Raw genomic sequence first — 15,773 nt, 5'->3', positions numbered from 1 at the left:
ACCCAACTATATGCTGTCTAGAAGAAGTCCACTTTATTTTTTACTTTATTTTTTTTAGAAGTCCACTTTAAATATATACACAGATTATAAAGCAATTTAGTAGTTTATTTAGCTTGTAAGTGACTCAGCCAGGTAATAAAATCCAGATTTTAGGACTCCAAGAATAGCTCTTTTTTGAGCATGGTACTATACCTACTACCTATCTAATTAGTTTTTCTCAAAGTTCAGGTATTTCTAAACACTTAAGAATTCAACTACTCTATGTATCCCAGATTCACCTACCTGCTATCTAAAATAATCTAGCACTGATATCTACAAACTTTTACCCAGTTCTCCTTTCTCTATAACTCATGGCCATGGTCTTTTCCCATTTCTAGCTCTCAAAAACTTAGGTATTCAACACAAAAAGTCCTAGAAGTGGAACTGATTCTCCCAACAGTCTCAATCCAAAAGCTTTCTATAATCTCCTTACCTATCCTACTCACTCCTGAAAATTGTCCTCAAAACTACCTTTCCTTTTCAAATCTGTTTTAAGACCCAAAACAATATAAAACTACTAAAAATTATCTTAAACAAAGTTGTAGGTATGACCTCCATACAAATTAAGCTCCTTGAAAGCAAGCTTCATTTTGGTTCATCTTTGAAAGTGTCCAGGTGTATGCTTTCCAAAATAGGAACAAATACAGTCACTAAAATAACTCAAATACAGAAAAAAGATGGATATAAAGCAATGTTGATTTTCAAGTGGAAATATCTAATTTGGAACATATTTCTCAAGTATTCCTTTTTGCACAAATATCTTCTCACTTCCCTAAGCCCGTTACTGATATCAATTATAGTATTTACCAACTGCTAATCAAAATTTAAGAAATTACAGTGTTTATCCTTAGAATATATTCTATAGCCAGATTTTCATCTTAAGGTTAGAATACAAACTACATGTTCCATGAATTTCAATAAACTACTGTATCATATAGGTGAATTTCCCCGTTATATTAACATCGGTAATTTAGAGTGGACTCAATAGGAAAACATTTAAACTTTCCATATTACCCTGCAGAAATTGGAGGGGAAAAAAACCATAATATTTGAAAAATACATTTACATATGCATATATTAAAGTATAATGGTAGTTTAGCTAACACAAAAGACGTTTCTTTATTTTCTTCTTTAACTAGGCATGTGCAGCTGTTACTACATAGAAAGCAGTCTTACCCAGGCGACTAAACAGCAGCACTGGTATAGCTTCCCATGTGAGTTACTAAGAGTCCAAGAGCAGTGGACGTCCCTCCGATACAAGCCTGATGGTAATCAGCCAACTTCTATTAGAAAATTTATAGATATGAGTGAAACAATGTCTACCTTCGGTAAGTAATTACAGCATCTAATTTTTATCTAATAGTGCACATAAAACGAAACTGAAATGCCTTTTCAGAGGGTGATAGTTTTCAGAGGGGAATGATAAAATCTGCCTCTGAAACATAGTGGTTCCATCGTCATGCCTTGCTCTGTGTATGTATGCCACAACCTCACTGCTAAATAAAACCGAAGCTGCCAACTGCTATGATCATAGCATCTAAGCAGGAGAGAAATCTGCAAGAGCTGGAATAGTTTAGAAAGGGTTCAAGGAAAGAACATATCTCACCTGGGCTCTAAAATCTGAGTCAGAGTTGAAAAGATAAGTACTTGGAAACCGATAAGGGAGAAGAAAATACAAACGGCAATAGTTCTGAGGTTGGAGGAAAAGAATCAGAAATAAGAATGGTATGTTTAAAGTATCAATGCATGTGGGAGATTAGCTGGACCGGAAGCTGCAAAGGTATCTGAGGAAGATTCTGGAGGGCCTTGTATGGCAAGTTGAAAAAAGTAGACTTTAATTTGCAGGTAGAACATAGGCCCTGAAGGTTTTTGAGAAAAATCACTATATCACTCATTTGATAAATAATTATGTATTATTACCTTATTACATCTTCTAGTACTTAAAGGAAATGAACGAATTGAAAATGAATTCTGAAGTAGATCACACAAAAGAAAGGATGGTGAATGGGAATATGGAGGAGAAAATGGAAAGATACAAGACAACAAAAAGTTTGACTTTAGGTTTCATAAGTTTGAAATTCCTATAAGATGTCCAAATGAGGATGCCCAGTAAACAATCAGAAATGGTGTGTGTGTGTGGGGGGGGGACAGTCTTGAGCACAGGAGAGAAGCCAAAATTGGAAAAATGGGGTGGGGAGGGGTATATAGGTCATTAGCACATAAATGGTATCTCATTCTTCTCTGAATTCCCATTCTATGTTAAAAATTATTCAGGGAGATGTTTTATACTTTTGTGTACTCTCACAACACCTCGCATAGAATTCTCACAGGAGCACTTAATAGGTTAATTTTTGGTGGACAGATTGGTTTTTATTTTAAAAAGTTATTTCAACAAAAAATTTTCAAAAAGCAATTAACTTTGACTTTTAAAATTGGATTTTTGTTTCTTTGAAAGGTAATTGATACACTGCTGGTGGTAATGAAAAGTAGTAAAACCACTGTGGAAAACAGTTTGGTGGTTCCTCACAAAGAATTGCTATATGAGCCAGCCATTCCACTTCTAGGTATATACCCCAAAATAACTGAATACAGGGACTCAAACAAATACCTGTATGCCAATGTTCATAATAGTATTATTCACAATAGCCAAAGGTAGAAACCACCTAAGTGTCCATCAACAGATGAATGGATAAATAAAATAGGATATAAGCCATAAAATGGAATATTATTCAGCCACAAAAAAAGAACAAAGTTCTGATACTCTTCATCTACAACATGGACAAACTCTGAAATCATTTTGCTAAGTGAAAGAAGCTAAACACAAAGGACAAATATTGTATGATTCCACTTATATCAAATATCTAGAATAGGCACATTTATAGAGACAGAAAATAGATTATTGGTTACCAGGGGCTGGCGCGGGGATGGAGATTGATTAGTGGGTACAGAGTTTCTGTTTCAAATTTTGGAAACAGATAGTAGTGATGGTTATATAACACCATGAATGTACTTAATACCACTGAATCATACACTTAGAAATGGTTAAAATGGCCGATTTTATGTTACATATTTTTTAACACACACATACATAAAACCAGGAGAGGAGAAAGCATAGTATTATAAGGTTCTTAACACTATACATGAAAAGGTGGATCACTTGAAGGCAAATTGTGGTAAGATGCATATTATAAACCCTAAATCAGAGTTATGGCTAATAAACCAACGAAGGAGATTAAATAGAATCATAGAAAAGACTGAAAAAATCTAAAAAAAGATAGAGGAGGAGAAATAAATAGGAACCATATAAAATAACCTACATCTAAAGTTTGTGGAAAACTTGAAATCTTAACATTAATCTGCTATTCATGTGAACAAGTCATCTACCAAAAATCTCTTCTCTTACATGGAAAAATCTGTTAGACTAGAAAAAGGCTGGAGTAAGAATGGACTGTGTAGTTTGGAAATAATTTTCCAGTATTCACACTGCTCTCTGTTTCCACACTGCTTATTTTGAAACTTTTTGAATCTCCAAAAGAATTGAAAGAAAAGAACACAAGTATATTCACAATTCACCTATATACCAATTTAAGAATTCACCAATTTTTATTGTTTTGCTACTTCTACACTTTTGCAGTGTCTTCATACACACAGGTTTGCTTGTTTTTTTCTTCCTTCCCCTAAACTATTTGAAAGCTGCAGACATCTTTTGGCTTTAAACACGTAATTGAACAAACATTTTTTAACCACTATGCTATGCTGCCTCTTCTTCAAAAGCAGCATTCATTAACAGCACTAGACTAAACCATTTGGATACACATTTGAAAAATCTACAGGGTTTCCCACCTCCTACTGAATATAGTCTAAAAACTTTAGTACTGTCTTTTGTGAACAAGCCTAAAACTGCCTTTCTTTTGCTTCCTTCTACGCACCAGTGTTCCAGTCACCAATTCATGATATATTATGCATCCTTAGCTCCTCTGAGCCTTTGCTCATGTTGTTTCTTTAGTCTGAGATGTCTTTTCCTTTATCTCTATCCATTTTGGTCCTTTTTCTGAACCTTTAAGGCCCACCTCAAATGCCATAGGATAAGGGGACTGAAACTTCTTGGGCTATGCTTCCCCAACATATTACCTATAACCATTTAGCACTTAAATAATTTACACGCCTCTAGACTATACATTTAAGGGCAGACACCAAGTCATTCTTGTTTCCACATAATCCAGCACTAACACGATGCCTCACACTTGGTATGTCTAGCTATATATGTGTGTTTAAGATTTTTTTTGTCTTCATTATATTTACTTGAAACTTCACAAATAGGTGAAGTTTCAAGTAAATATAATGAAGACAAAAAAAAATCTTCCTTATTGTCCATTAGCACAAATGATTAGCATGTTCATTTATGTCTGTGATGAAAAAAGAACCACCACCATAGGGCTTATGTCAGTATTGCAAACACTATGACATACTGTTTCTAGCATAAAGCCCAATATAAGACAAAATAATAAAATATCCAAAGGAAAATAACTGAATGTAAAATCATGATCAAATAGGTAGTTCCTTGCACAGTAATTCACTGCTTTCAAAAAGAGTTCACATACATCTCCCACCTGCCTCCTCAATAAATCTGAGAACAGCGTACGAATTCCTATCTCTAGTATGAGAAAAATCAAAGTTTAGCCACTTGTTCAACTGGTAGAACCAGATTCTCAAACTTCATCTTCCAATTTCCAAGCTTAGCTCTTTTTCTAAAATACCACATGGCTCCCAAATTTGCTTCCTTGCTAAGAAGTCTTAGGAACTAGTTCAAAGCAATACTTTGTGGCCAAATTCTCAATCCGTTTTTATTAATTTTAAATGGTGATGGTAAAAAACAGCTTGAAGCGGGTCTAGTAAAAGGATTAAGGATGAAATTATTTTATCTTTCATATTAAACACATGCACTGGTAACATTTTCATTTCCTTTTGCTATTAGGAGTAATAACATAAAATTTACCTCTGTGGCTGCATAGAATAATTTGTATCCCAGACAATAAACAAGTCAAGCAGGCTTCTGCCTCCATCTCCTTTTGCTGCCCCTCTAACTGGAATGCTAGTTTTTTGCTCAAATGCTGCCTTAATCAGTTCCTTCCTAGACACAATATATAAAAGAGCATCACTGCTGCCGCCATGCCTCCTTCGTGGGCCCATCCCTGCCTTGCACTGTTTCCTTTGCTTTACTTTTCTCCATGACCCTCTCACCATCTCATACCATACATTTACTTTCTTGTTAATTGTCTTTCCCATGAGGGCAGTGACTTGCTGTTTTGTTCACAGCTGTATCTCCTGAATAAGTGCTTAACAAATATTGTGAGTGAATGGATGATAGTTTAACAACAATGTGTTAAAGAAAAAGGAATTATTCCTCTCCCTCTACCTCCCACATACCATAACTAAGCTTGTTTCAAGAAATTATATAGTTTGGCCAAGGGGGTTGGTATGCCCCCTGAAAGTTATGTGAATGCTTAAAAATCACCTGAATGTGTCATGTCTAGATCTTCCCCTAGGAGGCAGCACCTTACAGTATGTACAATGATATATTAAACTAGAGATGTGTTAAAAGTAGGTTCTCAGACAAATCCAGGGATGAGATCTAAGACTGCACCCTGGATGATACTGAGCTGAGGGCCAAACTGGGAGAAACACTGTGTATGTTCTGGAGTCGGACAGATCTCTATTCAGATCCCAGCTACACTGTTTGACAGCTGCATGGCACTGGGTGAAAAACTTCATTCCACTCAACATCACTCTCACTTGTAAAATGGGGATAGCATCACCTAACTTGCAGAGTTGTTGCAAAGTTACACAAGTAAAGTACCTAGTACAATGCCTGGCACATAGCATTTGCTCAGTAAATGATAGCTACCAGTCTCTGTGCATTGAGATTCATGGAGGGGAAAAAAGCTCATTTCTTTCCAACAGGTTTGACTCTCCATTTCTTATTGATTCAATTTTCAAAAATAAAGACTTCTGCTTAACCCAATATTGATTAGCACATTAGTACCAGATTTCACATAAAGAGCCCTGGGGACAAAGAGAAAAAAAGACTGGATGCCAGAAAAGAGTTGAAATCCTTAATGCTTCTAACCCACAGTAGTCCCAATCTGTCCAAGGGCCCAGCATGACATTCTACGAGTTTGGGAGTATAAGTCCTAGCTCTGCAAATGACTTGCTGTGTAATTCTAGGCAAGGCCCTTGTCCTCTCTATGTCCTTCCAGTGTCCCCATCTATCCAGTGAAAGAAATTCAACATAGTCTGTAAATCTTCAAGAAGTACATACAGGTCCTGACTTGTACTTAACCAGGCGTGTGATTTTAAAAACCGAGATAATCAAGTCCTCTCTGGTGTCCAGGCCTCAGTTTCACCATCTGTCCGGGTGGTAGGGAGGGTGGTGGTGGCAGCTCATCTACTGATAGGTCCTGCTCCCAGATATCTGGGTTAGAGATGGTTTGACGAAGACTTGGTCCGAAGAGCTGTACTTTTACCTGCGAGGTGTGGGGGCACTCAGTGTGATGTGTGGACTGGAGGGTGGGCAGCCCTCAGTCCGAGGACTTGGGCCGGGATCACCGAGGTGGCGGAGTGTGGCTGTGACACTTGCCCTGCCTCGGCCCCTGCCGACCCAGGGAAAAACCCTAACGCATGCCCACCATCCATGGCCAGGCCGTGACGTCCGCGGCGGCCGTTGGTCTGGGCTTCCTCCCAGCACGTCTGGGGCACAGGCCAGGACAACCCTAAGAGGGGCCCGCGGACGGCGGGTAGGCCGGCACCGTTCCCTTCCCCCTTCTCGCGCCCCCTCGGCTCTTCTCACCTCCCCGGTCCGGCGCGAAGAGGTCCCGCGGCGCGTCCTCTGCTGTGCGGGGATGAGAGTACACCGCTGCGCTGGCAGAGGCGGCCCAGCCCTGGGCCGGCCTCCCGTTTACCGGTCCGTCCCCTCCCCCGCCCATCGTCCGACCCCGGAGGAGGCGGGGCCCGGCCGGTCTGGACCCAGGGGCGCGGAGAGAAGGTACCCACTGAGAGGTGCGGAAAGCGAACCCAGAGCAAACGCCTGGGATGTGGCAGTCACGTGGTACAGTGGGCGAGCGACGCGGCTGCTAGCCAATGACTTGGCGGGGACTGCCGGGGGTTCCGCCCCCTGGCCGCTTTCCTCCTCTTGATAGGCTGTCCTGGGCAGAAAGGGCCACGCGTTCCAGGATGCTTGGCGAGGTTCCTCCTGCTTCAGGCTGCGGTGAATCATCCAAGTGGGCGGTTCATGGGTTCTCCACCTTAACCCCGAGAGTGTAGCAAGGAAAGGGCATCTAGAACGACGCGGAAGCGCTCTACCTGGAGCCTGGAAAGTGCTCTGCGTTTGTGAGGGACATCGTCTTTATCTCTGACTCCTTGGGACCCCGTTCTCTCTCACCCCCCTCTTTAGATGGGGAAAGATCACGTAGAAAGTTAGAGGCTCTTGCCCTAGTGGAACTTATTCTTCATCGAAGGGCCCAAGAGCCAGAGGCATTTTTAAAAATGTAAATAAGATGTAAAAATAAATTTGAAATGTAATCCACTCTTCCTCTAATACCTTCAGTGACATTTATAGGTAAACTCAAATCTCTCCCTATGCCTTCAAGGCCCTGAATGCTCTAGGCCCTGGCCCCTTCCTCTGTCACCTTGCATCTCTCCCGCCCTCACCGCTATCCACTCTTCCTGGCCTCTGCCCACCAAGCTGCTTGCTTCTGGCTACCTGGTTTCTCCTAGTCTCTCAGGTGCCAGCCTAAAGGCCTGCCCTCTCAGCGACGCCTTCTCTGCCGGTCACGTCCTATCATGTGATCTCGGTTTAATCATTGGCCGGAACTGTCCTCTCTCTGATATTTTTATTATTATTAATTTTTTAATGAGAACTCAAATTTAAAGTCCAAAGTTTATTGATAGTTTTTTGGTTTTTGTTTTTAAAATTTTCACGAATAGACAGTTATGACTGGAAACTAACAGTAATTCCTGACAGATTTGACAATTTGCTGGGAGACAGAATAACTTTGATGCTTTGGAAAATATAGCTAAGAACAGACATCACAACTAGGGTTGTCATCAGTAAGCTGTTCAGCTTGACGATCTTTTCCAATGTTTAGTCAAGACTGCACTAGAGTGTTTTTTTTCTTTGAAGAATCTTTATGATATTTTCCCTAGAGTACCTGCTTTTAAAACTTAAAAATAGATACGGCATTCTAAATTTAGGGCTCAAAACTTGTCTTAGACTTGATTTAGATATTGAGTATATATTAAGTTGTCCATTCTTCTTGTTTATAGCCTGTGGGGGCCCACTAGATGGAATGAAAGAGGACTTGTGAAGGAAGCAAAATGTTAACTTCCTTCCCTTTCCAGTGAACCTCTTCATAGTCATTTAAGGAATTCCTTTTCCTATCCAGAGTTGATCCTCAAGTTTCTGTTACCCACCAGATTCAGAGCTTCCAGAGTCACAGGCCATATTAGGAAACCAGAACACCTGGGTTCTACTCCTGACTCTGCCCCTTATGACTAGAGACAAATCACCTCACCCCAACTGGCATCAATGTTCTCACCTTTCAAAGGGTAGTTAATGGCCTGCCCCCAGAGTCCTGGAGAGGGTCAAGTAAAACTGGGTGTAAAGTACTTTGTCAGCTCCCAATAGGCTGCAAAACAAGCAGAATGACAAAAGCTGCTGATTTGCATATTTATTTGGGGATGCACAAAACTCTTCACATTGGTTATCTTATTTAACCTTCACAGTAGCTTTTGACAAAAGGAGGTACTATATTATGATTCTCCCTTTAGAGGTAAGGAAATGAGACTCAGAGATGTTAGGTGACTTGCCCTAGGTCTCATAATTGATAAGTGACAATAGCATGATTTTAACCCAGTTGTATCTGACTGCAAAGCCCACTCTTAACCACTACACTCACTTTTAGTCAAATGTCAGAATTCACTCCCATCTTTGTGTAGAATAGACACCAATAAACAATGGCTATTACGTTCTCTTATTCCATATGTTTTAATCTATGTGACAGATGAAGACACTGGGGCTCAGAATATTGAATTACTTAACAAGGTTATGCAACTGACTAAGTAGTGGATTTTGAGGTGGGCTTTCAAACTAGGAGCTGCCAGATGGCAAAACCCAAGAACATGCGGCATTGACCCAATGCAGGTAGATAGTTCTAGAGAGGAAGCTTTAGGTCAGCCCTTGGAGCCTCTCTGCCTTTCAGTTCCGCATCCCAGGTGGCTATTTAATGTCATGGTCTCCCCACCTCCCCACATATACTTCCTCAGGGGCCCCATGGAACTGCCATTCTACCTTACCTTGATCAATGCCCCAGTTCCCTGCAGTGGGAATCTAAGAGGTGAAACAAATAACAAAATCACTGCTAATGTAGAGCAGGCTAATAATCTGCTTTTCCTTGATAACAGCAGATCAGCAGCCCAGCCAGCCAGAAACCAGATGTCTTTACTCCCTCCCCCCCCATTTAAGTCTGGGCATTTTTCCATTGGTCTAAGGTTCACAGAGGTGGTTGGCAGCCAGAGGCTAACATATTATTTAGGCATTATTCTATCCCAAATGGCTTTTCAACGAGTAACTGATGTAGTAAGTGGGTGTTTTTGTGGGTCAGCAAATAAGTCATTTCAGGTCAGAAACCACTTCAGCATTCACCTCCTCAGCACTTCCTGAATACCCACTATGCTCAGGAAGGACAGGTCACTTCCTCTGAGGCCCCACTATAGTGGGCCCTGACCTGACTCCCATTATTGAATGGGCTATTCCCAATTTGCTATTCTGATTCACTTTCACTACTATAGGTGTTTTACTTTTTTTAAAAAAAATTTGATTGTTCTCAGAAATAGGTACATGTACAAGTAAATATTTTAAAAAGATCAGAGTTTATAATGAAAAGTAAATTTCTGTCCCACATTTACCATTCTTATCCTAAAATCCCTTTCTGGAAGCAAACACAGCACCAGTTTCCTGTGTCACCTTTCAGGTTATTCTCTACTAGCACATTATAATCTCTTGGAGAGCTTTTAAAAGATAACGATGTTCAGGTCCCATCCCCAGATACTATGATCGAATTGATGTATTAACATTTTTTTAAAGATCCCCCCTCCTGAGAGATTTAATGCACACCTATGTTTGGCAACCAGTGATCTATATGAGACTTAAAAATACACACACACACACACACACACACACACATATATTCGAAACAAAGGGGGCATACAATATACACTTTTCTACACTTTTAAAAAGTTAATATTATACCTTGAAGATTGTTCCATATCAGTGCATAAAAAGCTGCTTTTTTTCTATACTACTGAGTAACAAATCACTCCAAACTTAGTGGCTTAAAACAATAATTATTTTGTAAGTTTGCATGGTTTCTGTGGATCAGGAATTTGTAAGAACTTGACTGAGTTGGTCTCTCATAGAGCTCTAGTCAGGTAGTGGCTAGTGTTGGGAGAGAGGATGGGGATGAAGCAGCTGAAGGCCATCTGGACATCTCTTTTCGTGTCTCAGTACTTCTCCTGTGTCTCTCTGTGTGAGCTAGTTTGGGCTTCCTCACACCATAGTACTTTCAGGGCAGTCCATGCTTAAGTGACAGCTAAAGACTTCAAGAGCCAGCATTCCAGCAAGCTCTTTGGACACTGTACAGCCTCAAAAGTCACATGGCCTCACTTCTATTGCACTTTGTTGATCGTAAGTCGTAAAAATTAAGGAGAAAGCAGTAGACCCCAAGTCTCAAAGGGAGAAGTGTCAAAGTCACATTGTAAGAAGGACGTGTGGGACAGGAAATCTTTGGCCTCAGTGGCTGCGTAGTATTCTACTGTTTGGGTGTACCGTCATTTATTTTAGCACTAAGGGACATTCATGTTGTTTCCATTCTTTTAATATTACAAATAATACTTTGAACAATTATAGGTATTTTATCTCTACCCCCTCTCCTCCAGTCCCTAGAGGAGGCTTGGCCCTTCTTGATCTCTTGTCTCTCAGGGCCACCGAGTAACAAGGCAGGAAGTAACCATTCATAGGCTCAAGAAGAGATCCCCTCTTGCTTTGGGCCTTTAGGTGAAATTAGGTAAATTGTCCTGGAGGGGGTAAAAATGGACAGCCAAGTAGTCAGGGGGAAAGGAGATTTTTGAAAGTGCTCCCCTCAAGATTGAAACAGGGCTCTAAGCTTTGCAGGATCCTTAAGTGGCAAGGATCTGGGTCCTCTCTGCCCTGGACAGGTGAGAAGGCTTCCTACATGGTTAGCTGTTGGTGGCCCTGGGAGGCTAGAGCCACAACAAGGACCCCTGAGCCCCAGGAGAGAGCAGACCTGTTGCCTTTTCAGTGGTCATACCAGCTTGGATGAGGAGCACATTCATGGCAGCAGTGTGGACTGAAGGCCAGCAGGCTTTTCTCCAGCTGGACTGAGTTAGACCAACAGATATTCACATGACCCTGGGGTGAGGCAGCAGACATAATAATTATCAGGATTGAATATCCTGCCAGCACTGTGGGATGGGACCTTGGAACATATAAAATTTGATTTGGAGAAAGAAAAGAAATTTGACTCTTACATCCAAGGTGAAGGAGAACAAGTCACTTTTGCTAAAAATATTTAGGTGCAGAAAGTGATCTGTTGTTTGACGTTTCACGGCAATCATGAGCCCCAGCATCCTAGATTGATTCCTTCAGGGATGTGAGCTAGCTGCTGTGGGAGATGGTCATTCAAAATGGAACATGATCTAGTCTGACGTCAGAAACATGGCGAGTGAGAGACGTCCCCAGATCTCTCCCCTTGAAACAACAATAAGCTGTACATCTAAAACTCAACAAAAACACCCAAAGTGCATACCAGCATGTTTGAGCATGGGATCTGAGCATAAGAGCTACCACAGGAATGTAATAAAATGAAATAAAATGAAATGGAATGAACTTAAATGAAATGAAATGAAATGAAATGAAATTTCTGGTCAAAAGCAAATGCTTTGAAACAAATAATAACCATGGAATGTTATCTCAACAAGAATAGATTCCTCAACCTCCTTTGTAGTTTGGTGGAACCGTATGATGGAGTAGTATAGTAGTAAAGCAAGTGCGAAGGAAGAAATAAGTATTCTTAAATCTGTGTGAACCTACCCTTTCTCTCCCAATCTCTATCTGAATAAAGAAGGGAAAAAAAAAGGCAAAACACCAAAAAAAAAAAAAAGGAATATGATCATTAAAATATTGACTTGCCCATTATGTCTTTACTTAAAATCTCATATTTTGAGCAGCCAGAACAATCTCTTAAAAAATTAGTAGTGAAGTTGTTCTGCCTTTCTGAACAAGTATTTTGTTAAGAAGATAAAATCATTAAGGAAGTGTGCAAAGATTTAACTACACAGATGTTCATTAAAAATACTAAAAAATTAGAAACAGTCTAAATAACCAACAGGTGAAGAAGTATGTTAAATTATGCTATGGCCACCCAATAGAAGTCTATGAGGCCATTAAAAATCACGTGGTAAAAGACTATTTAATGACACAGAAAGATGTTTACATATATCATTAAACAAACAAAATATATATTGCCCAACCACAGTTTTGTTTTAAAAATTATATAATTGGAAAAGAGGAGTGTGTATCAAAATGTTTCTCTGAGTGGTGACTGTCCATATGTTCTTTTTACTTACCTGAATGTTCTGAATTTTCTACAACACAAAGATGTGTTACTTTAAAAGGAGAAAAATCATAAAAGATTTAGTTTAAAAAAAGAATAGGAAAATAGATATATTTGCATTACTTCTGCTTTCTATTGAATATCAATGCCTCATAGTCAGCTTACATTATCATTATTAATGGCTACATTTATTGAGAATTGGTTTAATATACTGCCTCTAATCTTCACAACAGCTCTATAAAATGAGTATCATTGTTATCCACTATTTGCAAATGACAAAATTGAGACCAGAGATTAAGTACTTCACCCATTGTGAAAGTTTGTAAATTACAAATTCGAATCAGCTCACTCTGGTTTCAAAGCTCAAGTTTACCCTTATACTTGTCGCTTTTCTACTAGTATGGTCACCAAGCATGTTTTTAGGACCTAAGTCTACCTGACTTTTCAGAGTTCCCCAAAGTGCCTAAATGTTTTTGAGTTACATATCCTTTTCAGAATCAGAGTTTTCAAAAAATGCACATAAAGACAAACTTTTACATGGCTACTGCATTGACCTAGGTTAGACCCTCAAGATTAAACAAAAAGAACTTCACAGACTAGCCAAGCTCTGAGACCGACCTGACAGGAAACCCAAGTAGTTGAATAAAGTCACTAATTTGACAGGTGGCCGGACATTTAAGAATTGATATCAATTCTAGATTAAGGGTAAGAGCAAATGAACCATGGGAGTGCACCAAGGTAGCATAAAATGAGGGTGGAGACCAACCAGGCTGTTCCCTTAGTTCTAAGGGCTAGCTGATGGGGGCAGGGAGATTGTTTTCTCTCTGTGGCTTCACAGAGGACATGGGGTTTGGCAAGCCAGGAAGGAAAAGGCCTTTAATCTGGACATGAAAGCTAAATAACATTTAACACTAGTGAAATGTCCTGAAGGGGAATGCTCAGTGCCTGATGACACACAAATTACCCAAGCTGAACCATTGTCTCTCTTGCCTCTGTATCTCAGTCAGCCAACGTGTCTTCTTGCTTCTATATACACTCCTCTCTCTCCATTCTCTCAACCCCCATCCTAGGCCATTTCCTCATTCCTCTGGGAAGACTGAAACAGCTTCCTTATTGACTTGCTAGTCTCAGATTCATCTTTCTATTTAAATACTGATGTCTGAATCCTCTGCTATGTCCTTGGTTTATAAGCCTCAATGACAAGGAGCTCACTATCTTTAGGATAATCCAGTTAATTTGATAATTATAACTAACAATGATTGAATAACTCCTAAATAGAACAGTATAAAATTGCCATTTGTATGGCACAAAAGAGGTCAAAAGGGGCATTTTCACATGGTTCAACTTAGTAGGCACTGGGTGCATAGCTTTGCACTATACAATGTATTATCGCATTTAATCTCCACAACGACCATGTAAAATAATTTTAATTTTACAGATAATCAAAGTGAGGTCCATGAGAAATTAAATAATTTACACAAATAACAAATGACAGGCCTAGACTCAGTCCCAGGTCCAAATCCCATGCTCCACTTCTTAAAGCATGCTGGGTACTGCCTTTGTAAAATAATATATCTCTGTCCTGCTGGCTTGTCCTGCTCTCTGGCTCCTTCCTGAACAAACTGGCACACTCACCACCTCCCAATTTCCTTCACCATTCCTACTAGCAAGAGTGATGAATGGTGGGGATCCTGTGGAGACCTTTACACCCAACACTTGAATTTGTGGTGGCCACTAATAGACTGATCAGCCCATTGCCATTCGAGTAGGTCCTGAATTTCAGAGTCTCGGTCTTCCTAAAAAGGTGCCTTGCAAAATACCTCTCCTTGACCCAGTTGGTTCCTTGTTTGGTCCTATTTTTTCCCTTTATTCCTTCATCTTTACCTCTAAGCTCAGTCTTAAAATCACCTGTGGACCCAGCAATTCCACTCCTGGGTATATACCCAAGAGAACTGAAAACATGCCTATACAGACTTGTACATAAATGTTTTTAACAGCCCCCAAATGAAAATAACCAAAATGCCAGTCAACTAAAAAATGGATAAACAAAATGTGATATATCTATATGATAAAATATTATAAGGCCACACAAAGAATGAAGTAATAATATATGCAGCAATATGGGTGAACTTTGAAAACATTATGCCAAGTGAAAGTAGTCAGATACAAAAGGCCATGTATTGTATGATTCCATTTATGTGAAATATCTGGAATAGGCAAATCCATACAGAGAAAGAAAATAAATTAGTGGTTATCAGAGAATGAGAAAACAGATTAGTGGTGGCACAACATAACAAATATACTAAAAAACACTGCAATGCACACTTTAAAATGGTGATTTTGTTATGTGAATTATATCTCAATAAAAATCATTTTTAAAACTCATCTGTAATTTTAGTGACCTAACTTTTCAAAGCTTTTCAGTTTCCTCATCTGTGAAATTTGGATCTTGGAGTAGCGATCATTCCAAATAAATAGTTCCGGCTATTCTTCCAGGAGACTCCTTTAGCAAGCCTTATGGTAAGGAATGGAGAGGTCGGCCATTCCTGGCCAGTCCTCCCTTACTCTAAGCCCATCTGGAGTCATGTGTCCAGGAGTGTTAGAGACACATTATTAAACTCTCTTATTTTGTTAATTGGGAAATCCAAAGCCTTGAGTGAGGACAAGACTTTTTAAGGTCACAGAATGAGTCCATGGCGTAGTTAGGCCTACAATCCTGTTTTCTCCTACCTAGTAGTACATGTACTTTTCTAAACTAGATTACACAAAATGATCTTTTTTAACCCTCCTGGCAGCTCCTGCTCCTACTGAAAGAAGCTTGGATTTCCTTCCACTGATGTTTGAAATCAGGCCCATTTAACAGGCATGTTAGGAATTAACCCACTGCAAATATCAGCTTATCTGTACCCACCCAACAATTAGGATTGAAAGTTTTCAAAAGGCTTGCCTTCTTCATTCTGGCATATTGGAAAATGAGGCGAAAGTAGATTCCTTGCAAAATGGTTTCCTATGTTCTCTGCCAGAACTAAGCCTGGTGGGCATACT

At 39.7% G+C, this 15,773-nt stretch overlaps 1 protein-coding gene across 7 annotated transcripts in view; it reads right to left on the bottom strand.

Moving 5' to 3' along the window:
- The window catches only part of SLC26A2 (solute carrier family 26 member 2), a 16,198-nt gene extending 9,040 nt beyond the window's left edge, over window positions 1-7,158 (bottom strand). For 2 of the 7 annotated variants that reach the window (XM_006906389.3, XM_015585221.2), the window contains exons 1-2: window positions 6,887-7,158; window positions 6,359-6,563 (exon numbers count right to left, since the gene is read on the bottom strand). The gene's annotated coding sequence lies outside the window, so the exon portion shown is untranslated. Of the gene's footprint in view, window positions 1-1,215; window positions 1,323-6,358; window positions 6,564-6,886 lie in introns of all 7 variants that reach the window. The other 5 variants (XM_015585222.2, XM_015585224.2, XM_015585217.2 and 2 more) reach the window with 4 other exon arrangements.
- Window positions 7,159-15,773: the final 8,615 nt, after the last annotated feature.

This window comes from Pteropus alecto, unplaced genomic scaffold, assembly GCF_000325575.1.
Source record: "Pteropus alecto unplaced genomic scaffold, ASM32557v1 scaffold40, whole genome shotgun sequence".
Taxonomy (NCBI): Eukaryota; Metazoa; Chordata; class Mammalia; order Chiroptera; family Pteropodidae; genus Pteropus; species Pteropus alecto.
Note: the sequence above shows the minus strand (reverse complement) of the source record. Positions and strands in the feature narration are given on the sequence as shown.